The following is a 25,210-nucleotide window of genomic DNA, read 5'->3' as shown; positions in this document are numbered from 1 at the left end:
CAACTATGGTGCATTCAAGCACTGCCGAACAAAGTGAAATCTCAATGCTGTATACATATGATGCATGTTTTTACCTGTATGACCACGTCGTTATAAATTATGACCGACTTAGGGTGAATGAGATGCGGTTTCAGCAGAATATTTACTATTTTCTGAGAAAAAAATACATTTTTTTATAATATAATAATAATAATAATAATAATAATGGTGACATTGGACATATGTGGTTGCTCTGGGTTGTCTCCAGTTCTCTTTTTAGCCCTTCTTTTTTTCCCAGACTGCCCTATATAGTGTCCCACTTTACAATTAGGTCTGCCGTTGGTGTGTATGAATATGAAGAGCCAACTAGCCATTCCCGTGTGTGTGTGTGTGTGTGTGTATGTTGCGTAAATATTTCAAGCAGTGCGATGTCCAGCCTTTTCTCAACAAGCAACCTTCTGACGATTGAGAAGACGTAGTGACAAAAGCGACCTTATTAAGTTAACGAACTCGGGCGTTCAATCAGGGTTCTCTACTAATGATTTGTCTACTTAGAGTACATCATTGAGTTTGAGATGTTGCTTATTAGAATGAAAGAAGCCCCAATGGCCCACATCAGCAGTTCACCGGCATCAAGGAGGCTGCTGCCTGCTGGATAGTGCTCTCCCAACATGGTTCATTAGTTACCAAGGCAACAAGGTCTTCCCTGCTACCAGCTCACCCCCCCCCCCATCCCATACTCCTTCAACCATACATGATACAACACTTCCAGATCCCTTGCTTTATTTATACACAGCTTTATCTTGCAAAGCAACTTATGTAGATATGCTTTTTAAATGTGTGTATTTATAAAAAAAATAGCACAGCTTTGTGGTTTCGGTTAAAAAGTGTTTTATTATAAACTTTGCTCTTTGATCCTTTTTTCATAATAATTTTTTCAAATTTTCAAAATATGTCAACTTTCATCTGAAACAATCTTCATCTAATATTATAACTTTATTCCCATGATATTGTCACTTTTTCTCATAATATTTTGACATTATTCCCATAACATTATTACATATATTATATGCATTATTTCAACTCTAATGCACATTTTTCCCCTCAGAATACTTTCTTAATATTTTAATTTTTTTCTAATTAATTTAAAAATGTTTGTCTTTTGATCATACTCTTGTAAAATCAGTTGTTTTCCCCATTTCATTTTTTTTATTTTATTTTTTTTTACAGTTTTTGGTAAATTTTCTTCTCTTATTTATTAATTTATTCTTATAATATTTGTTTTTTTTATTTTCCCATAATATTTTAGGTTTTATTTATTTTCATAATTTATAATTTATATTTTCCGGCAACCTAATTTTCAAAACATGACAACTGTCATAATATTACAACTTGTTACAACTTGCTATGGTTGCCATGCTAAGATGTTAGCATGGCAACCATAGCTCAGGACACTTTGTACGCTTTGAGAGTGCATTCATACCTAAAGTGCGAGGTCGTGGCCTTGCAGGGTGACATTGTTGATGGTGCTGGCAAAGATGAGCGCTCCCAGTCTTCCGTGTCGGGGATGTGCTGGAGAGGAAATCCTCATCCAGCTCCAGAAGCGGCGGTCCAGGCTGAGAGAAGACAGCTTGTTAAACAGCTTGTCTGGGTTGATGGTGTTAAAGACACAGTGGAAGTCGACAAACAGTACACATAGGTGAAGAAAATGATTTGGTTCTTTTAATACCACTAGATGAAATCTAATGATGAATATATTGCAGTCATTTCAAGCCAGGTGTTTAATTAGAGAAAGGACAATTAGTCTGCCACATAGGCACTTAAACATGCATAAGTACGCTGTTGAATGGCTAATAGATTTCTTCTTAGCCAATTATAGATACTGATGTATGATGCGGAAGGGCATTAGGTACGCTAGCTAGGATCATTGTAACATGCATGCATGAACACAAATGCAATTTCATATCTTTCCTTGCCTTACGTACGACTTCAGTTTTGTCCAAGTTGCATCTTATACCTGAATTATAGGTCATATAAATAGACATTTTTACATATATTTTCTTCATGTCAGTTCATGTCAGTTATATTATAAACACAGCATAATATGTTATTTGATGTTCAATTGTGCTCATTTCCTCAGTTCTCAATAGCCAACTTGTGATGGGGGAACTTTGAGAGGCGCTCAATAAAATATTTTATTTTGTTGAAGTGATGACAATTTTAAATTAACAAACGTAGATTCGAGTTTATTTATAGTTTTATAAAGAATTTAGGTGTTTTTACTCTTTTTTTCTCTCTGAAGTGACGATGCTTTTTTTCGTAGCATATGCAAATACTATGCAAATTAGACAATGGCGTCATCTAGGGACTTCTGGGACAGCCAATAGCTACTTTTCTTACTGAAAAGTTGTCAACTATATCATATAGGATGGACTTGTAATAGTTGCTTTATCCTGAGGTACTTATATCCCTCCATTGAGAGGAAAAGCCAATGTTTGTATGACGGCAACACTAGCTAAAGCAGCTGTTTAGCAACAGCCCACTGCCCCATCAGTGATTGGAATAACGGTGTTTAAAATCCGTTACTTTTTTCAGTAACGGGTAATCGAACGAATTACTTTAACTGTCAGCGCAACGTCGTTACCATTTTCGACACCCCGTTACTGCACGTTACTGAGACCGCCTAAAAATATGTCACCGATTTCATAACAAATTTGCAGCAGAGTGTTGCAGAGTGACAAGTAAAATTGAGTCTTCGGCCAATCAGAGAACTTGAGTGGGCAGGTGTTTAGAGCACATTAGCAATGAGGATTGGCTAAGGTTTAGTAAGATTGTGTCTTCAGCCAATCAGAGAACTTGGGTGGGCGGGTGTTTAGAGCACATTAGCAATGAGGATTGGCTAAGGTTTAGTAAGATTGCGTCTTCAGCCAATCAGAGAACTTGAGTGGGCGGGTGTTGAGAGCACATAAGCAATGAGGATTGGCTAAGGTTTAGTAAGATTGCGTCTTCAGACAATCTTTAAAGTAAGGTGCTCAACACTGTGACCCATACACCTCTCCACAGACTTACGATGGGCGGGACAATGCCCAGCATTCATCCAATGACCGTCCAGTTTCTCACAGTTGACCCACCCACTCTACGCGTCCCAATTAAAGTTCGTAGACTCTCAGCGTCGACAACGTGAAAGTGTCGTTGAGCTGCGGGGATGAACCACAAGGTCTTGCCAGTTAAGTTTGCCAGATTAAGGTATTCTAACGCATATTTAGTCAATTAATTGTATACACAGCAGTACATATTTCACCACTTTTGGGGGCATTTTAGGGGAACCCTTGCCGTTTCACATTCATCGCCACTGATTCTTCATAGTCATAGTGTATGTAGCTAGGGGCGACCAAAATGAAGTGAGTTAATTTATATATATATAAGTTATATATAAGTTAATTAATTTATGGGAATGTGTAGTAACCATGAAAACTTGAAGGCCACAAGTATTGTGTTTTTTAATACCTGGATATATATTTGTTATTTAGAAAAGGGCTCACAACACCTGGATGTCGCCATTTTTTTCATGGCTGTTTGTCTGTGGTAGGAAATCAGAGGTGAAACTGGCAAAGGACACTGCTGGCTAGACAAGAAAACAGGAGCACGTCCAGTGGCAGTCTGGAACAACCTGCAGTGCTGCAGCTCCACTGCCGGAGGGATGCTTGGACGGTGGCGTGAAATGGGTCATTTGAGAAAAATGATCTTTTAAGGGTAAAAATAACTGTGCCACCTTCTGAGGGAAGCTAACTGGCAACAAAGTGTACTGTGACGTGAGCCCACGGTCACTGAGGAATATGTTGGAGGTTGGAACATCCGAGGAAGCTGAGAGAAAATGATTTTAGGAAGGGGGAGGGAAAGCAGCAGTTCTTCTCATTTCACTTGGAATTTTCTTTTGAATCCAACCATGAAGGAGATCCGTTTTAAAAACTGAGGGTGAATGCACAATCAATCTTTTTTGGCACTTAATGATTTATTGCATTATTACCCAATATCGAGAGTTGCGTTTACAGTATGTGTGATATGTTCCAGAGGTGCTGAGAGGGTGGTGGACAGGAAGTGACGTTGAGTTTTAGCTTGGTGTGGGTTATATTTGGGATTATTGTACAGTAAACCAGGACCTATTTATCTGGAAATCCTCAGGAGCACTCGGGAGTGTGACCAATCACAGCGGAGTGGGCGTACCTGGAGTCTGAATGGGTCGAAAACAGGAAGTCCATGGAAACGCTGCAGAGAGAGGTGCTGAATCTGGAAGATCTAGAAAGCTTTCTAAGCAGGTACCATGTTTACGCTTTGGTCTATTTCTAGTCCAAAAAAATCAGCATATTTTTTGAAAATTTTACATATTTTTGCCTAAATTAAGAATTTTCAATCATAATTGGCAACAGGTGGCACGGCGGTCGAGTGGTTAGCGTGCAGACCTCACAGCTAGATATGTTTAATTCAACTATATTGGGTAATAGTAGTGTTTTGATGACTATGGGGGTGTTATTTTATGTCTAGAGGGCTATGATAATGTTAAAAAATGTATTTAGAAGGTTGCAAACAGGCGTTCTATGCTGTAAATATGATCATCTGGAAAGAATTATCCACTAAATGACGGATTACTGTACATATAGTGCAGGGGTGAATGGATGACTGACTGAATGAATGAATCATATCCTACACAATCATATTCCTGGAATTCCAAATAAACTCAAATGAAAATTCCACCCTGATATCCATCACAACACAAGCGTTCCAAAGACACCGATTGACACTTACACGGACACATCTGAGACGCAATAATTGCTGTGCATATTTTTGTACAGATTTAGCCAGAGAAATCAAAGTTATGCCGTAAAGAATGTTACAGTGTAGATAGCATAACACGACACAATAAGAACATTTCCCTCTTCTTGCGTTCCAGATCTTAATTGTTTATTTACCGAGATATGAAGGCACCCAGAGAAAAAGTGTTTATCAGCCAGTTCAAAGAGAAAATGCAGGGCAGCGCCTCGCTGGGTGGAGATCCTACTGGTAATTACCATATTTTGCCCTGAGATTAAGCCACTTCTCTTCATTATTTACTGCCCAAAGAAACTTCTTCTTAATAATAGCGCGGCATATACTTCTACAAAAGAAATCTTTTATTTCTGTGAGATCAACGAGCGCTACATACATTTAAACACAAAGCATCCACTGAGATTGTGAGAAACGGGAATCAAACGTTGCCGAGGCTCGGCTTTCAATTCTCTGTCGGTAACTCATTTAGCTTTCTCTTTACTTCTGACATGGCTTCCATTCATTTTTGACACATTATGCTCCACCATTTTTCATCTATTTAGTCCTCTCCTCCTTCTTATTTATCGTTCGCCAACTCCTCACACGTTTTCTGATTCAAAACAATCCGAGATCAAAAAGCTCATTCCGGACTTTTCAAAATATTCCCGTATTCACGGAATCCAATTTCAGATTTTCTGTGGCAATTTTCCCAGCGAAAATGAGACGCTTATTTGCAGCTTCCTACTGGTCTACTTAGTGCTCTCAAATAGTGGGGCGGGTCCCCTAAAGTGGGGGGGTCGTGAGAGGCAAGGAGTACTTGTTGGCCATTCAGTTTCAAGCTCAGAACAGTACAGATAAATAAGTTGATATTATCACTTTCTCAATAATTCAAATCAGGGAGGCGTGTGAAACCATTTCTATCCCTCTGTGGTGGGTTCCGGGGGGGGGGGTGACAGAAAATAAATAAACCACTGCTCTACAGGGTGCCATGGCTCAGGAGGTAGTGGGGATATTTCCAAAGCTGGTTCCATCCTCCATCCCGCTGTCGTCATTTAACTTTATTTATACATTTCAACATTCAGTCTGCATTTTTTATTTTCCCACACGCCAAATTCTGCCTTTTTTGGGCTGCTAAAAACAAATAAAATGGCGTCCCTGACTGTTAAATCACTGGAAAATTCCCAATGATTGCTGGTTCGATCCTCAGTCCTCATATATTGGGTTATATTTCATTATTTCAAAAAACATTCTGGGCACGGTGGATGAGTGGTTAGCGTGCAGGCCTCACAGCTAGGAGACCCGAGTTCAATTCCACCCTCAGTTTGCATGTTCTCCCCGTGCACGCGTTGCTTTTCTCCGGGTACTCCGGTTTCCTCCCACATTCCAAAAACATGCTAGGTTAATTAGCCACTCCAAATTGTCCATAGGTATGAATGTGAGTGTGAATGGTTGTTTGTCTATATGAGATATAATGTTCTGGTGACCAAATCTGGTACTTTTGTGTCTCACTGAACTTTATACTAACATGACTGACACCTAGTGGCCAGTGTAGAATACTACTTCTGAATGCCTCATATTTCTATTGTACTTTATTTAGACATTTTTATCATTGAAAAGGATTAATTTAGGCAGAAAACAGTAAAATGCTTTAAATGTACACATCCCTTAAGTGTTGATAATAAGCCATATTCAACCACATAACAGCATGATGTATGATTAATATATTTTTAAAGTGAAAGTGTGAAACTCAAATATAAAAATGTAATATCGAGACAAATATACCGACTATCAAGTCCTGGATCCCGGAGTAGACACATATTGTCACCCCCGGGGTCGAGCCGGCCTGTTGGACTGGCCGCCTGCCACTGTTGCCATGAACCGCATCTTCCAATTCCAGCTTGTAGTGTGGTTGTCATGGTAACGAGCATTTATTTGCAGGGGGCACCCTTGACTCCAGCGTTTCTGGGACACACAGACAGCGAGCGGAAGCCAGCAGAGAGAAAGAAGACCATGTTTGTTGAAAGGGCAGGTGCTGTCTAGGACCTCGCCATGAGAACACTCTATTGGATCCTCTCTGAGCTCTAATTACACTGAGGCTGATTCATGAAGTAAGACACAATGGATATTAAGTCACACAACTTTAACACAACATAACTTGTAGTGGAATGTGAAAGAGTAACTCCGCAAACACGAGAAACAATCGAAAATAATGTGGGCACTGCCTTAATATCATAAAATCAACACGGACACCACCTTCCTGTTTTGCTATGAGTTATTTCTGGAATACAGTCGTGTTTCTGAAGTCTCTTCTTTCATCCACAGCTGCAAAATCATCCAAGAGGGAGCCCAAAAAAAAAGTTGGAAGGTGAGAAATATTATTGAATTCAAGAAATAACTCATGGCAAAACACGAAGGTGGTGTCCGTGTTGCTTTTGCTGCCAAATTGTAACCTTAAATGTTCATAAATGATCATTTATATGCATTTTGCATTGTTTTATGCATGTACAGCTATAATTGCAAAGCTATTAAAATGTTTTTTGTGTGTTTTTTTTTTTAAAACTTAATATTTGCGTTAATATCGACCTTTGGAATTATCGCTGATGATGTCATAGACGGATCATGGAGCTGACTTCTGCTTTCTGTTTCCATGTATTAGCAAGCTGCTAACCATAATGTTTTGTGATAAATATACATTAAGAACACAGTTGTGCAGGGCTGCACGGCGGTGAGTGGTTAGCGCGCAGACCTCACAGCTAGGAGACCCGAGTTCAATTCCATCTCTGTGTGGCGTTTGCATGTTCTCCCCCGTGCATGCGTGGGTTTTCTCCGGGTACTCCGGTTTGCATGGAGACAAGTCCAGGGTGGACCCCGCCTCTCGCCCGAAGACAGCTGGGATAGGCTCCAGCACCCCGCGACCCTTGTGAGGATAAGCGGTAGAAAATTAATGAATGAATTAATGAATGGAGAATATTTGGTGAGGCACTTAAGGACTTAATTAGTTGGACTTTTAACATTTAGAAGCACAGGTTTTTAATATAATATTTTAATATGAATATGAATATTTTCCAAGTAGTTGTTTTTGTGTGTTGAGGTGACCAAAATGGAGTATTTTCCTCAGGCACATATCCACCTGTGTAATCCAGATGGGGCTTGTCTGGTCCCTCCCCCCTCCCCCCCATCTCCCCCCCTCCCGTCCTTGGCCGCCACCCTCCTGCTCACTCGGAGCCGCGCCGGCTGGCAGCCAGTTGATCTCCCATTCAATCTCAGCCTCGATGCATTCGGGTTTTCTCCCGGAGAAGGAATTCCAAGCACCGCTTCGTTCTCTCTTCTTTTTCGCTGCTCTCGGACTGCAACATCACGGCACTGCGCTTTCCATCCACAGGGCACCACTTTCCCTGGAAGTTTGTCCGGGTTCCGGCGGAATGTGAAGGAAGTGATATTAGAAACAAGACAACAATATTGGAGAGTGGACAAAAAGACGAGGAATTCAAACACAACGTGAGGCTCAAAGACAACGGCCGAGGTAAGAATACTTTCATACCCAATAATACAATAACGCTGTGATGGCAGTAACGTGTGCTCAAGTTCACAAAGTGCCAATTTAATTTCATAAACAGGGGTGTCCAAACTGCGGCCTCGGGACCATTTTTTTCTTTACTTTAAAAATATAATTTAACTAGAAAAAAAACAGCAGAAATAAAAATGTTACAAGAATAAAGTCAGCGTTAAGTTGTAAAAAGTCATAATTTTACGAGAATAACATTATAATAGTTTGAGGAAAAAATAATAAATTTTAATAAGAAAATAATAGTTATAATCTTACAAAAATAAAGTCCAAATATTATGGGAATAAAGTCATAATCATGAGAAGAAAATGCACAAGAAGAAAGTTGAAATAGTTGAATGACTCTTCGTCATTTCATTGTCCGGGTTTCAGTTTCAATTTCAGTTTTCATATAAATGAATAAATGTTCCCACTGTAGTATTTCATATATTGATAACTACTGACCTGCTGTATATCACAAACCCTTCATTACTTTTTTTTCCCAAAACATCCAAGTGGATATTGGAGATTGTATCCTTACTGGAAAACATTTTCCAGATCTCCAACGTGTCACCTAACTAGATCCTAGAACTAGTCTAGATTTTTGGAAGGATTCTTGGTTTCCTGATTGTTGGGAAGGTGTCACACTGAAGTACTTTGAACTTCAAACTTGTGTTCAGTCATGTTCAGTCAACACTGCAATTCATGGACAAGTACGATGTGTTTAAGGACTGAAAGTCAACCATCAAAACATAATCTTCACAGTCCGGTTATCGGAAGACTGTAGTGTTTGATTGTCCCAAAAAAAATCTATATTTTTTTTTCTGTGAAGGGATTGGTCGGCTTTCTTTATTGACCTTGATATGTCTGGGCTTTGCTCAGACATTTAAAAATGTCACCTGGGAATCCATTTATTATTAGATTTTTCCCTGACATTTAAGAACACTCTCAATCAGTTGGGAAAACATTTTGAAGATTCAGCGAAAGTAATCATTAGTTGCAGCTCAGGTTGTTTTTAGGAGGATTTCATGGAGTTAATGAGGTTCTTAATACCTGACCTTCTTAAACGGCAAACGTGAGAGAGAGCCTGTATTTTGTTTCCTGGTGGTTTAGTCTCCATAGTGTGGCGGTGATGGAGTGATCTCACAAAAAAAAAAAACAACCCATACAAGCATAAGGAGAACATCCAGAAACTCCATCCAGATGTGTTCCAAATGAGATTTGAGTCCGGATGGCCAGACTGTGAGGCTGATGTACTTAACCTGAAAAACAAAACAAAACAAAACAAAGCCATCAACAGGACACAGGTGCGTATAGCTAAATCATATTTATGTCTTCATTTCTGTTATTATGGGTGACTATAGGGGTGTTATTTCACACCCAGAGGGCTCTAATTTTAGTACAAACAGTATGTAGAATGTCTTAAACTGTTTTTTTTTGGTCTAGCTATGAATATATTGACTATATAAATAAGGGAATAAAGAAATAAGGAAATGTAATCGCAGTCGGGAACCAATTAACTGAGATAAACGAGGGATTACTGTACAAGGAATTGTATCTTGCATTATACTTTAGTTATGATCCTTTGTTCTGTAAAGAAAAGAAGTTCTAATCAAAGGATTCAAAATGATTTAATTAAGAGGACCTGAGAGATACTTTAAAAAAAAAAGGAATATACAGTACCTACTACTTTTTAAACACATTTCAGAATCAGTCGTCAGTTTTAATATGCCTTTCCAAAAATAGACTCTCATCTCTTGGTTAATGTCTGCAAGATAATAGATAGATAATCAGCAGATGGATGATTAATTGTTCGGAAATATTCATCCTTTTTGTGAGATGCCAAGTTCAATTGTTGTAGAAAGATTTCTCGAGTGGATAGAAGAACTCAAGAACTCAATGACTGCTGCATTATTTCTGTAAAAACCGAAATATGCGTTGCTGAGAATTTTTGCAAGAAAAAATGAGTAATATTTCAACCATGACATTTTATGAGAGCGTTTTAGAGTGGCATTTTTGTCTCCTGGAGTATGGATTTCATCGTCTTGTGTGTGGAGCTTGTGGTTTCCCACGAGGTTACGCTGAGGCCGACCCATATTCACTTGACTTGCTCAACTTCATTGTTGTAGAAAAAAAAAAAAAAGACTGCTCCGCCAGTATTTATTGGGTCAGGGGTCAGGGGAATAATTCTTCAGCTGTTTTCTTCACCTCCGTGCGAGGTGTTATCTCAGGAGCTTCGCTTTGCTTTCCACTGGCGTATTTCTCACGTCAGGCCAGTGAAAAGCATATTGAAGTCACTCTTAGATGTTGTCTGGAGGAAACTAAAGATAAAATAATCAATGAATTATATATGTCCATTATGTCATTGTATGGTCATATCACTTCGTACTTCGGTATGTGACCAAAAATAAATAAAAAAAAATGTAAAAAATAATTAAAAAATAACTTAAATTATATTAGGAAAGCAGGAAGTGAACAAATGCAACAGTTACTGATTGTAAAAGTACCAGATGGAGGGGTAGGATTTAATAAGCTAATAATAATTTCCCATACTTGATGAAATAATGATATTATCATATGGATTCGGCGGACCGAATAGTACATAGTTTTACTGCATCCTGAGCATTTAGCATTTATCAATTTATTTGACAAAGAATCACCTCCACTATCCTCACTTCAAGGTCATAGCACTTTCTCAAATGGCATATCCGTCCGTTCTTTTGTATTCCCAAAGTGCATAACTCATTTGGATTCCGTCCACATATCTTGAACTATATATTGATATCTTCCGTATACGTACACCGGTACTTTGTGGGTCTTAGTCCATTAGCTCTGGCCCTACCGTGTCACAAATGAAATGACGAAGGCTGCTAAAATGACCTTTACCAAATGCAAATCGTTTCTCGTTTATGTATGTGCTCTGCCTGTCCAAGTTATGAAAGCGGTGATTTCACAGCAATCATTACCATCCATTCATTCATTAGAGTTGCAGGGGTATGCTGGAGTCTATCCCAGCTGACTTCAGGCAAGAGGCAGGGTACACCCTTGACTGATCGCCAGCTAATCGCTATATAGCGTATTTTCTGGACTATAAGTCGCTCCTGAGTATAAGCCGCACAAGGCCAAAAATGCATAAATAGGTAGAAAAAAAAAACATACATAAGTCGCACTGGAGTATAAGTCACATTTTTTGCGGGTAATTTATTTTCCAAACTTCTTGACCAAAACAGACATTACGTCCTCTTGGAAGGCAAGTTCTAACATTAATAAAAGAATGTAAGATATGCTAACACAATGCTTATTCAGCTACACACAAAATAAACATGAACAGAATAGGTGTCCGGTGTTTATGGAACATAAACACTTTTTTTCATTTATAAGTCGCTCTGGAGTATAAGTCGCAGGAACAGCCAACCTATGGAAAAAAAGTGTGACTTATAATCCGGAAAATACGTAATATAGTGGTATTTTTGGTGTGTATTTGCTGTATATTATATATATATGTTGTGTATATATATTAGGGATGTCAGAGTTAAAGTGTTACAAAGTGTGACAAACATGAAAAAATAAAATTAAAAAAAATCAGGAAGGGGGCAAAGACTTTTTCACACCACCGTACATATAAACAAATTGCTTCAAATTGTATGCATTTAGCAAAAACAATGAATGTGGTGTACTTCATAATTAAGTCAGAGCCTTTTAAAGCAGTACCATGTCGTGTTTAAATTATTAACATTTTCAAATAACCACAGGCATCACATTAGCATGTATCATGTGTTTAGAATCATGATCAGCACATCAACCATTCCATTCCTGAGTATGATTATATTATTTTGCCACTATGGTTTTGTTTATCTCTTTCAGGCATGGGGGAACTGCAGTTTTTTTGGAACGGTACATAGCATCTGCATCCTTCATTGCAGTAGTACTGCAATGAGAATGAATGAGATAGAATAGGCGTGGCCCAATACCCTTGTTTTTATGGTGGATGTACTCAAATACAGAGCCACCATGCATTTGTGTAAAATAAAATATTTATACCCCAGTGAAACATTACATTGCTGCGTATTTATACTCTTAATATGCGCGTCATCAATATTAATCCACTTCATTGTATAGTGGAGTTATGCATGCGTAGGATATGCACGGCCGCTATTATGCTGCCGCTTCCAGAGCGTACCTCCTTGCCGCAAACGTAACCAAGCGCCTGCCATGATTAATTGATGCAAACCCGTGTTTCCTGGCGTTACTGTGGGCCTTTTACACTCTGCCAGTCGGGTTTCCGTCACATTTTTTTAAATGTGTCTTTGTGTGTATCGAAAAGTCACGCTTTTTGTTTTCCACACACACTTCAAAGAACCATGAAATCCCAGCATCATTATGAATGCATCTTTGTATAAAATGCTCAATGAGTGAAATATAATACCGTATATACCAGGGGTGGGCAAACTACGGCCCGGGGGCCACATCCGGCCCGCCAAGTGTTTGAATACGGCCCGCCCAATCTTTCCAAAGTATTTAATTTAAAGTCAACATACAACCTGGCATCATGGCCTGAGCCAACCTTTTGATGGTTGTATCAATTTCGTTGTTTGACATGGTCTGTTGTTTACAAAGTGCTCCTGAAAAAAGAGACACAAGCACATAATAATAATAAAAATTATTATTAGATTATTATTATTATTAGAACTATTATGATTATTATAATTATTATATTAATGCTAATTATTATATTAATTATATATAATATTATTATTATATTTGCATATTTTACATAATAATAATAATATTATTATTTTATTTTAATTATTATAATATTGTATTATTTTTAAAATATTAAAATATTTAAATATATAATAAATATTTTTAAATATAAATATTTAAAATATAAAATAATAAATAATAATAGCAGATTGCATGACAATTTTACAGATACAATAATACCAGGTGGACTGTTACGTGTAAAATATATAGTCTGCCCCCCCCCCCCCCCCCCCCCCCGGAAATTTTGTTATATCAAGTCAAAAAGTTTGCCCACCCCTGGTATATACTGTAAGTATGTCAAATATTGTATTATGTCTTACCATTGGCCAAAGTTAACAAACAGAAGTAAGTACAACACTAAGTGAAAATATCCAATCGGGGTCGTTTTCCCTCCATGGTACCATGGTACCAACTTATTTGGTTGGGATGTTAAGCGGGTGTGGAAGCAAGCAAGCAGGCGAGGCGTACCGAGACAAGCGTGTGTAGTCCACAGTGTCATGGTATGGGACTGCAACCATTGCCGTAAAGTTTAGTAGTCACAAAAAAAAAAAAAAAACCCAACATACATTTTTCTTTCTTTTCCATGGCAATCAAGTCTGATTTCACAGAAGAGCCAACATCTCGTTTGTGTTATTGTCCACTCTGGTGTTGGTCAGAAAAAATAAGGTCTCCATTAGTCAAACGTCCCAACTCATCCATCTCTACAATAAAGGTCGGTAACACAAGCCAAGGTTAAACCGCTGATTGTCTTTTCAATTTCAGTCAGTGGAGGACTGCAGGGAAATGTGCTCTTGTGTGTTTTGTGTATAAGTAGCGCATAACCTCATATTATGTATGTTTTTCCACAGCCTCTGATGGCCGTACGCATGTTGATGAGCAGTCATTCTTTGTCAGTGGTTGTTTTGGAGATAAACCTGCTAGCATGCTTGTTAAGCTACCGTTCCCATTTCATCGGAAAAATGATTCAACTGCAAAAATCACTGAAGAACTTGATCATGGAATGATTAAAGTCCGCTTCTTCGTTATCGATAAGCAGTGGAATATTCCGATTCCCAATCCGATTGAGGTATCTTGTATCCGCTCAAACGGAAAGTTTGTCAGACTGCGTTCATTTTTCTTCTTCTGTTGTTTATTGGCGGTTGGCAAGCAGCTTTGGTGTGCATTAGCACCATCTGTGGAACACAATCTAAACCCTTCTATACGCCATTCACAAGTCCACTTTTATTCAAAAAGAAAATACATATCTATATAAAACATGTACCGAGATTAATTATAAAATATTAGCAAGATTTAAGAACTTTATCTTTTCCTGTTCCCGGGTGCGTGCTAAGTGCTAAGGAAAGTTTGTTTTGATTCAAACTAAATTTCAAGACTGGACGAAGGAAAAACTGGCAATACGGAGTTATTCCGGCAAGGGAAAGAAAAACCGGAGGAAGTCGGTATCACGTGATGATGTTTACGTTTTACTGGGCATGCCCTATTGACTATTCTGGTTGATTATAGCGGCGCATGTAGACACGTGATTGGAATATTCCTTTCCGTGTATACCATTGCTTTCGGAAAGGTCATTCGGAAAGAGAAAAACTCCTCATGTAAACGTGGCTAATGTTGGGTATTACTGTACGGAATGGAGTCCTCATGTTGACGTCTGCCTCTTCCTATCGCTTTTTGGTGCCTGGATGATTGTTTCTGTCGTAGACAACATTTGGGCTGTCTCGTGTCTGGCTTGGATTCGGTGCTGGAAACGTGCTTATGCACGTCTGCCAAGTCGGCCGGCGAGACAATGCCCGCTGATTAACCACGGGGTAATTACAATGGTGCTTGGCATTACTCCATCTCTCAGCTGCTGGGTTTCATTTGGTGCTTGTATGCCCAAATGCTCATAAGACAGCTCGGACGTCTATATCGACCCCGGTATATTCACAGAAGCTCCCTGGAACATTTATTTTGTTTCATTACTCGCCACCGAAAGGTGGTTTTGTCACTACGTGAAGACAATCACAACGTAAATAATTAATGTGGGTGCGTAGGCAACTTGATTCTCAAATGTTTGCTCAATTTTAGGCTGACCTTCAGGTTTTGACATGGATGTGCTACCGCTGTCCTAAAAAGAAAAAATAAGACATGTGAATTGAACGTGAATTTTTTGATGACGCCATTGTTATAAGTTAAACATAAATTTATAGTTCAACATTAGGACAAATTTGCCCATCACCATAATCCTAATACTCATAGCAGTAGGTCCTTAGTCTTAATTCCCGATGGGAGTTGTTTTTACACCAGGGGAGTTTCTCAAGCTAACGTTATCACAGTGGAACCCCAGTTAGCATGTTTTTAAAAATTTATGGCAAAGGTTTGCATGCATTTTCCGATTAGCATACAATATGAAGTATATCTTGTCATGTTGTAAATACTACACTGTGTGAGTCAAACTGGGTTCTTATCAATGAACATTTAAGCTTAAGATATAAGGTTAAGAAAAAACTCATGGCAAAACAGGAAGGTGGTGTCTATGTCACGTCAAGGATTATGCAGGTAAAAGTAACTTTATCATTTTTATCATACTGTATCATCCTCTCTGAGAAGTACATTTCAGGACACGGGACACGGGGTGATGCTATCGGTTCAGTAAATAGCAGACCATAATCTGCCTGTTTCTTCTTCATTACTTATTTATGAATACACTTCTTCAGACAAAAATTAGTACCCCTGGTAAGGCTTTAACTCAAAGTTAGCTTCGTTTGAGCCTCCCCTTACATCCTTTACATCCATCAAAACATGCCATAAGATAATCATCAACAAAACTGATAATTATTAGCCTGAAGTTTGATATAAGTATAAAGTGTGCGCATAACAAATAAAATCACAGTACATAGATTTTTATTTATAAGAGAGGATAAAACTTTTGGATCATTAATTAACATTTCTTTCCCTTTTGGAGCATCATTGTTCAATCACTCACACGAGCAGAGGGCGGAGTGGAACGCCGACAAGCAGATAAAGAAGAAGAAGAAAAGGAGTGCGGTGTAGTACGCTCCATTTAGACTCGTCTCATTTGGGAAGCCCGCTGTGGGTTGGTATCATCTCAAGATGTGAGCAATCAAGGAAAAAGAGGAGGAGAGGCTGACAGTTGTCATCATGATCATGACTCGGGAAAACAAAGATGCAGTGCGGAAGACACACTTTTGTTTTGGTCGGTCGTGAAGTGGTGCCTCGGTTTTTGGTGCTAATTCGTTCCAAAGGGTCTGTAGAAAAGTCAATTGTGGGTCATTTTGCAGCCGTGTAATTTGCAATGAAGTGGTGGCATCGGAGGGGGGGGGGGGCAAGAGAGCTGGGGGACAATAACTTCCAGGTGGGAGTTGAGACTAGCTGTGAACGCAGTATTAATAAGATTATATTAATAAGACTTCAAGACTTGATTAGCAACGCATGGGTTTCTTTCTGTGGGCGCTTGAATTGGCGAAATAATACAGCAACAAACGTTAAGTCTTGTCTGGATTTTTGGCAAGAAACTTCGCCCCACTTCGCCCCACTTCGCCCCACTTCGCCCCACTTTGCCCCACTTCGCCCCACTTCGCCCCACTTCGCCCCACTTCGCCCCACTTCGCCCCACTTCGCCCCACTTCGCCCCACTTCGCCCCACTTCGCGCCACTTCGCGCCACTTCGCGCCACTTCGCGCCACTTTGCGCCACTTTGCGCCACTTTGCGCCACTTTGCGCCACTTTGCGCCACTTTGCGCCACTTTGCGCCACTTTGCGCCACTTTGCGCCACTTTGCGCCACTTTGCGCCACTTTGCGCCACTTTGCGCCACTTTGCGCCACTTTGCGCCACTTTGCGCCACTTTGCCCCACTTTGCCCCACTTTGCCCCACTTGGCCCCACTTGGCCCCACTTGGCCCCACTTGGCCCCACTTGGCCCCACTTGGCCCCACTTGGCCCCACTTGGCCCCACTTGGCGCCACTTTGCGCCACTTTGCGCCACTTTGCGCCACTTTGCGCCACTTTGCGCCACTTTGCGCCACTTTGCGCCACTTCGCGCCACTTCGCGCCACTTCGCACCAATATGGTACCTAGTGACTCGCAGTGGCTCAAAGTGCCTCCCAACTAGCTCGTGGTGGCCCCGTAACGGCGGAAACAAATTTTGTTTGGCGGCACAAAAATTTCAAAATGTTTGGTCACTCCACTTGCATCAAGCAATCAGCGCAAAAGTGTCCACCAAGTGGAACCAAATGTGCAAACAATGCGCCTATTGGAATCCACTGGAATGCAATGGCACGAGCCAAGTTGCGCCAACAGAGGCTGCTATTTTGTGGAAATTCGGCACAGCTTTTTTTTGTGTGTTAACAGTAAAAATGTAATGCTCCCAAATCCAAGCTGATTTAGCTTTTCTGATGATTATTAGTGCCGGTATGAGCACCGGGCCTGAAACGACTCCCGTGAGTCATTATTAAGTCAAGTGTTCAAGGATTCAGTGTGAAAGAAAGGAATTGTAGTTGTTGGTAGTTCCTTTGGGCTTCACCGGAGAAGCAAGAAATCAATCTGTGACGTTCAATTAAGGTTCAGTGAAGCTGTCAGATTCAGTTTGTGCTTATTTTCCCTGTGAAATGCAGTCTGATTCATTCGGCTGTAATGTTGTCATGGATTCTTTATGAAGACGGCAGCTTGGATGCGAATGAAGTGAAATTGTAATCACAGCTGTCCCCGACTCATTAGTGGGTAATCAGAGTTGGACTTCCTGACATTTTAAAGGAGTACTGCCAATATGGGAGTTGTAACGAGGCTAATGAGCGGCGTTCAGTACTGCTGTCCTTGCTATTCGTTTGACTCGACGGACACGCAATCATGGCAGATCATATGGCTCTCAAGTAGGGTTGCGACTAATGATTATTTTCTTCGTCAATTCGTCTGAAGCTTGTTGTCTCAATTAATGGAGTAATCGGTTACGCCCAAAACATTCATTCATTCGTTCATTCATTTTCTACCGCTTATCCTCACAAGATTAGCGAAGATTAGCCGCAGCAATACGGAATATATGTGTGTGAATGAGAGGGACCCAAGTGGAAGAGTGAGGTTACAGGGAGAAGAGACCAGCCATGTTGTTTGGCCTAGAGCAGGGGTGGGCAAACTACGGCCCGGGGGCCACATGCGGCCCACCAAGCGTTTGAATCCGGCCCGCCAGTTGCTTTCTAAGTAACTTCAACTTTTAACATACAAACTGGCAACATGACTTGCAAGTCGGATGTCTGATTTAGTAAAAAATAAACAACAAAACTGTAAAATTAAATGACATAGTTTGATGTGGTGTGATGTTTAAAGTGCTCCTAAAAAAGGGACATGAGAACATACAACTGATATAGGATAACACTTTTACAGATAAAATTAGACAAATAATTCAAGGAAAATGATAAGCATAAAATAGTGTGTGTGTGTTAAATATATGTTCTGGCCCCCCAGACAATTTTGTTAACTCAATGCGGCCCTCGAGTCCAAATATTTGCCCACCCCTGGCCTAGAGAGTAGTACCACTGAGGAAAATACATGAAGCAGAACTGGCGGTAGCAGAGATGAGGATGCAGAGGTTCTCATTGGGAGTGACCAGGATGGATAGGATCGGGGGGGGGGGGGGGGAGGGGGGGGTTATCAGCTGACTTTGGGCAATAGGTGGGGTACACCCTGGACAGGTCACCAGCCACCATGTCAATTTGAAACAAAATCTCTTATGTTTTGAAATGATTGTGGATATTGTAGCTTGAAATAGGAGATGGAATGAGCGCTAACGATGCTAACCCGGCTACAGAGACTGATTGAACAGCATATTTAACTTTTTCTATATTTATTTAAAAAAAGGGAATATACTATTTTATTTCAGTGGTTATTTTTCTCTACTATTGTTTACATTTTGATAAAACTTTGCACATTTGGCTTTGACTTCTGTCTAAATTTAGTTTATGGAAAGATTTTTGGTATATATGGTAATATTGATATTCTATCTAAATATATCAGGAGTTTTGGTCCATATCGCCCAACCCTAGTGTGTTCCATGATTTTTAAAAATTCTTTTATCATACCGATATCCTATTCCAGTATCGGATCGGGACACCCCTACAATGTAAAATGAATCTCCATCTCACTGTATTTTCACTTCCTCTCAGTCATACAGTATATCCTTGATCCTTTGGGGCTGCGTTTTCTCTTGTTACTCAATATAGTTTTTGTCATGAATATTCATTGTTTGCAGACAGGCCTCAGATGTAAGCATCAGGCAAAACTGGGCCATGTTTGTATAATGTAACATTTCCCATTAAACATACTTTGCTTAACATTCCACTTTGAAGGATGAACCTTGTTAGGATGTGGTTCATGAAGGCGAGATTTGGAGGTCATAAATATCATTATCTACGTAACGTGTGGATGAAATCAGAATCTGCTCATCATTCACGTTATTTTTCTGAGTAAAATTGACACAAGATGCATCTTTTTCAATACTGTCGATTTTTTTTTTCTTCCAAAAAGCGTCAAAGCTTCATCCAGGGGAGCATGAAAGGCTTGGTGATTGCTGCTGTCACTCCGGCTTTCAGTCACAGTCCTCGTCAGAAATTGCCATTTAAAATCAGAAGGAAAACATGACAGTTTGGTTATTAATTTGCATGCATATGAGCCTTAATATATTGAACTGAAATACCGTCCCCATTTGCGTTCCCCGGGGAAAAATACTTGATTAATGTGTTTACACGAGATTTGACTTTGCACTGTCCATCAGATAAAAGCTGTTTTTAAATTGGAATAAAGATTCTTGAGAAACGCTGTCATGCACACAACGGGACACTCAATCACATCCTCATCCCAAGACAGAAAAATCAATTATGTGGCAGTGACAAATGGCTTCTGCAAAATGCAAAAAAACTTGCAGGGACAATAACTGGGGGGTAACAAAGAGAAAAATCAAGTGCCAGTAGGGCCAAATACTATAATTCTACAACTCTAAATGACAATCGGTCAGTAGTACTGAAGAGCAGCAGATTCATCAACGCTTTTGAATATTAGTAGCATAAAATAGTATAAAATCCTCCCTGGTTTATCGCGGTTTGAATTTCGTGGCTTGTGGATGAATACAACCTATCATTGTCTGTGTAGCATTATAGCATAGAGCTAATTGCTAATAGCTCTACCCAAGTTTTTTATACACTGGTAGTCCCACAAAACACAGTACACCTAATACTAAAATGCTAACGCTACTTACCATTGAGAGACATCAGGAAGTAACGTCTTTTCTTCAGAAACTTCAGACTGTCCGGTCTCCACTTCCAGATCGGATTCGGGATCCAACACTATAAAGTTAGCGGCACAAACCTTAAATGTTTCTTATTGGTTCTTACTGGCCTTACTGTGTTTGGCTGGCGACCTCGCCCGAAGACGGCTGGGATAGGCTCCAGCACCCCCTGCGACCCTCGTGAGGACAAGCGTGAGAAAATGAATGAATGGATAAATCAACTCCTTTTGAAGTTAGCAGCACAAACCGGAAGTGTTTTTAAGCGCCCGGGAGTGGAACCAACCACAGCAGAGTGGGCGTGTGCCCCGAGGCGGCACATTAAAACAGACCGTTTTCGCTTGAACCACCAAATTCAAAGAAACACCGCTGAATAGGTGCAGATTCTGGAAGAACTAGAACACTTTCTGTGTGTGTTATTGTGTGTAGTTGCTCTATAGGAGTCCACAAGTAAATACAAAGGGCATAAAAATGAGCATAATAGGTCCACTTTGACAGCCGCAATACATAATACATAATACATAATACATAATACATTTATGCAATTATCTGAGTTGCGAGTCACTGCAGACGATGCGGTTTTATTGTTGGCCAGTTTGCTGAAAGCCTCGTCAAGAAGGGAGTGCACTTCCATGTTGGAACCAGCATTTGCACTCCAGCCGGCACGGAAATAATTTGCTTGGACACGAGGTTGCTGTTTTCTCTCCTTTTAATCTTCGCTTACTTAGGCGTGCAAACTGTGTTTTTTTTTTTTTTTATAGTGCAATAAAACCATCTGCGTCCTCATCTGCCTTTCATGTCCCATTTCTTCTGAAGATACAGAAGAAAAGGAGACGAAAAGATATATTTTTCCGGTGCAATCAGACCAGATGCTGCTCAATTGTCACTTTTTCACATTTATGTGGTGACACATGAAAAATGATGCCGCTTCGGGATTCTTCAGCTGCTAGCTTGTTTGGGATGAACCAGAAGCGTCCCAAATGAAGCCTGAACCTTACGTTGATGTACGGGAATAGGTCATTTACATCTGCCTCCTTGCCTCCTTGTCTCCTAGAAACAGCAGGAGATGCTGATGGGAGAAGGATGGTCTGAGTTTCATCATTGCTGTTATTGCATCAGGGGACTCTTCCTTCAGATTGGCACATACGTATGACGGTCTGATGGATGATACGTAGCTACGCTATTAGCTCAGGGTTGGCTTCTTTCATTTGATTAGCCCCCTTATGTATGCCTGCCATGGATGAGGCAACAATCACCTTTTTCATATCAATCCTATTCTTTTTCATGGTTACTTCACGGCTACTTTTTCACGTCACTGTATAGTAATTTGTTCACTTCCTGCTTTCCATAATACGGTTTAAGGTTGTTGTTTTTTTAGTAGTAGGATTGGTAGTACTCGGTGATATGAGCATCCAATGCCATAATGTGTACCATAGTGCGTGTCAATATAGTGATATATATAGCACATCATGACTGGTTCAAGACTCTTCATCCTTGGATTTAGCAAATTTATTTTATTTATTAATTTATTTTATTATTATTATTATTATTTTTTTGTCCCGTTTATTTTATTAATTTTTTTTAAAAAAACTACTTTTTTAAATTTTTTGTCCCGTTTATTTTATTATTTAAAAAAAAAAAATACTTTTTTTTATTTTTTGTCCCGTTTATTTTATTAATTATTTTTTTTAATTATTATTATTTTTTTGTCCCGTACCAAAGTACTCGGTGATATGAGCATCCAATGCCATAATGGGTACCATAGTGCGTGTCAATATAGTGATATATATAGCACATCATGACTGGTTCAAGACTCTTCATCCTTGGATTTAGCAAATTTATTTTATTTATTAATTTATTTTATTATTATTATTTTTTTTTATTTATTTTTTTTTATTTTTGTCCCGTTTAATTTATTATTATTTTTTTTTTTAAATTACTTTTTTTTATTTTTTGTCCCGTTTATTTTATTATTTTTTTTAATTATTATTATTTTTTTGTCCCGTACCAAAGTACTCGGTGATATGAGCATCCAATGCCATAATGTGTACCATAGTGCGTGTCAATATAGTGATATATATAGCACATCATGACTGGTTCAAGACTCTTCATCCTTGGATTTAGCAAACATCAACTGCTTGTATTGTTTCTTGAATTGGCTCATCGTTGTGCATTGTTTGATTCCCTTACTAAGAGTTCCTTAGTAAGACTGCAAGTAACAATTGTCGTATTCGTCGAGTAATATGAAGCTTGTTGTGTTGATGAATTGAGTACAGACGCAGTACAGAAACAAACACAAACAGTCATGGGGTCAAAAATAGGACAGTTCCACAGTGCTGTAAATGAATGCATCTTGAATATTGTAGATCAGGGGTCTCGAACTCAATTTAGGGTGTGGGTGAGGCTGGGCCGCATCAGGTTTAAAAAACAAAACAAAACCCAAAAAACACATTTATAAAAAAACAGAAAAAATAACAAAATAAATAAAAACTGTCCTCAATGGTTTTGCTTCTGCTTTACCCTACACGACAGTGTAGGGTGTGTAGGGTGTGGGCCGTGGGCCGTGGTGGTACTGCAGGTGGGCCATGAGATGTCATTAAAAATATGATTTTTCATTTTTATTTATTTACTTATTTTTGTGTGTGTTGTTGATCTAAATGCCCTTACACGCTAAACAGATTTGCTCCGCCGTGCGGCCCATTTTTTGCATCTTAATATACATAACTGTGGTGTATCCAAGGGCCGTGAAATCAAGTGTGAAAAAGCTTTTTTTCGACTGAATTCATGCAAATAATTAGTCTTTAGTAAGGTTACGAGGGCCTATGTCATTTTGGGTGTGGTTTTCTTCTAGTGTGTGTGTGTGTGTATGGGGTGGGGGGCAGAATCTGGCGTGACACCCCTAGCCACCTTACCAGTTCATTTCTTACTTCATAGAAAGCATCCATAAATCTGCACATCTTTTCTGTCCCATGTGATTTTTTTGGGAAAAGATACCGGGGAGCTTTTCAGTCCGCCATTTTAACATAAACTTCCCTGAAACTCACTCGTTATTTCTCACTTTTACATGAATCTTTAACAATGTTCCCCGGAATGTCTTTGGAATGTCTTTTCCTGTAAACACTGATTTCATTTGAAAAGTTCCTCCGCCTCCAGCTTCTGTTGCTAGGCAAAGTCGCTTTTACACCACTCCCCCTGTGTGAGGGTGAAAAGGCAGCAGATGTTTCCTTCATAGAAAATGACACCACCATTATAGGCATGGGGTCAAAAAAAATTTAAGCACTCATATTGTTTCTTGTTGGGGAAACAAGAAACCATCCGGGTACTCCGGTTTCCTCCCACATTCCAAAAACATGCTAGGTTAATTAGCCACTCCAAATTGTCCATAGGTATGAATGTGAGTGTGAATGGTTGTTTGTCTATATGTGCCCTGTGATTGGCTGGCCACCAGTCCAGGGTGTACCCCGCCTCTCGCCCCAAGACAGCTGGGATAGGCTCCAGCACCCCCACCCCGCGACCCTCGTGAGCATAAGCGGTAGAAAATGAATGAATGAATAATCAGATGTCCTTAATTAACTTGTAATTAATCACAGATGGAAAGTAGTATTTAGTATCTATAATAAGTGTACCTTTGAAATATCATTATACATTTTTAATAAACCTATCACAGCATGAGATTGTGTAATATATTTCCTTTATCCACATCTTTGTATTATACATATGAACAATATCTATAAACACAAATGAACCTCAGTGTCTAAAAAACAAACACAATCAACAACAAGTAGACATTGGTAAAGTAAACTGTCCATCACCAAAATCACTGTCCATTCCCAAAAAAAAAAACATGCTAGGTTAATTAGCCACTCCAAATTGTCCATAGGTATGAATGTGAGTGTGAATGGTTGTTTGTCTATATGTGCCCTGTGATTGGCTGGCCACCAGTCCAGGGGTGGACCCCACCTCTCGCATGAAGACTGCTGGGATAGGCTCCAGCATATGTCTTAAATGTCATATTTTCCCTTATTAGTCTACTATATGGGCTGCACGGTGGTCAAGTGGTTAGTGCAGCTAGGAGACTGCGGTTCGATTCCACAATTTTTTTCCATGGGTCGGGGTACTCCGGTTTCCTCCCACATTCCAAAAACATGCTAGGTTAATTAGCCACTCCAAATTGTCCATAGGTATGAATGTGAGTGTGAATGGTTGTTTGTCTATATGTGCCCTGTGTACCCCCACCTCTCGCATGAAGACAGCTGGGATAGGCTCCAGCATGCCCACGAACCTCGTGAGAATAAGCGGTAGAAAATGAATAAATGAATGAATGTGTACTATATTGCGTGATAATTGTGTTAAAATTATTATAGGGGTACTATTTCATGTCTAGAGGGCTCTAATGTTAAAAAATGTATTTAGAAGGTCACAGGTCACAGACAAAATATTTCATTTCTGAATAAGAAATCCTAAAACTTTTCATAGTCGGGTATGGAACCAATGAACGGAACTCAACAAGAGATTACTGTACATGATTATGATGTATGTTGGCTCGGCAGTATGATACTAATATGTACGTTTTCTCAGTGAGCCAAAATACCCCGTCAAATACCCCCGCGACCCTCGTGAGGATAAGCGGTAGAAAATGAATGAATGAATCCTAAATGGTCGATTTTCACTTGTGACGGTCTTACCTGGAACCAATGAACTGCTTTAAACGAGGGATTACTCTACTGTCAATTTGCCGTGTTGTAGAAGCTATTCATATCCGCAAATATTATATATTCATAATTATATAAATGTCTTGATTCTAATCAGGCCGATCATGAATGCAGGACTACAAGCTGTGACTGATGAGACG

The 25,210-nt window shown here is 39.6% G+C and overlaps 1 protein-coding gene across 8 annotated transcripts in view; it reads left to right on the top strand.

Moving 5' to 3' along the window:
* Positions 1 to 25,210, top strand: part of LOC131132104 (SH3 and multiple ankyrin repeat domains protein 2-like) — a 153,031-nt gene that overhangs the window by 1,493 nt on the left and 126,328 nt on the right. The window contains exons 1-6 of one of the 8 annotated variants that reach the window (XM_058077387.1): positions 2,349 to 3,225; positions 3,569 to 3,732; positions 4,162 to 4,295; positions 6,721 to 6,890; positions 7,105 to 7,147; positions 8,165 to 8,305. The gene's annotated coding sequence lies outside the window, so the exon portion shown is untranslated. Of the gene's footprint in view, positions 1 to 2,348; positions 3,226 to 3,568; positions 3,955 to 3,977; positions 4,296 to 6,720; positions 6,891 to 6,940; positions 7,148 to 8,016; positions 8,306 to 25,210 lie in introns of those variants that run through there. The other 7 variants (XM_058077379.1, XM_058077380.1, XM_058077383.1 and 4 more) reach the window with 7 other exon arrangements.

Source organism: Doryrhamphus excisus, chromosome 7, assembly GCF_030265055.1.
Source record: "Doryrhamphus excisus isolate RoL2022-K1 chromosome 7, RoL_Dexc_1.0, whole genome shotgun sequence".
Classification (NCBI taxonomy): Eukaryota; Metazoa; Chordata; class Actinopteri; order Syngnathiformes; family Syngnathidae; genus Doryrhamphus; species Doryrhamphus excisus.
Note: the sequence above shows the minus strand (reverse complement) of the source record. Positions and strands in the feature narration are given on the sequence as shown.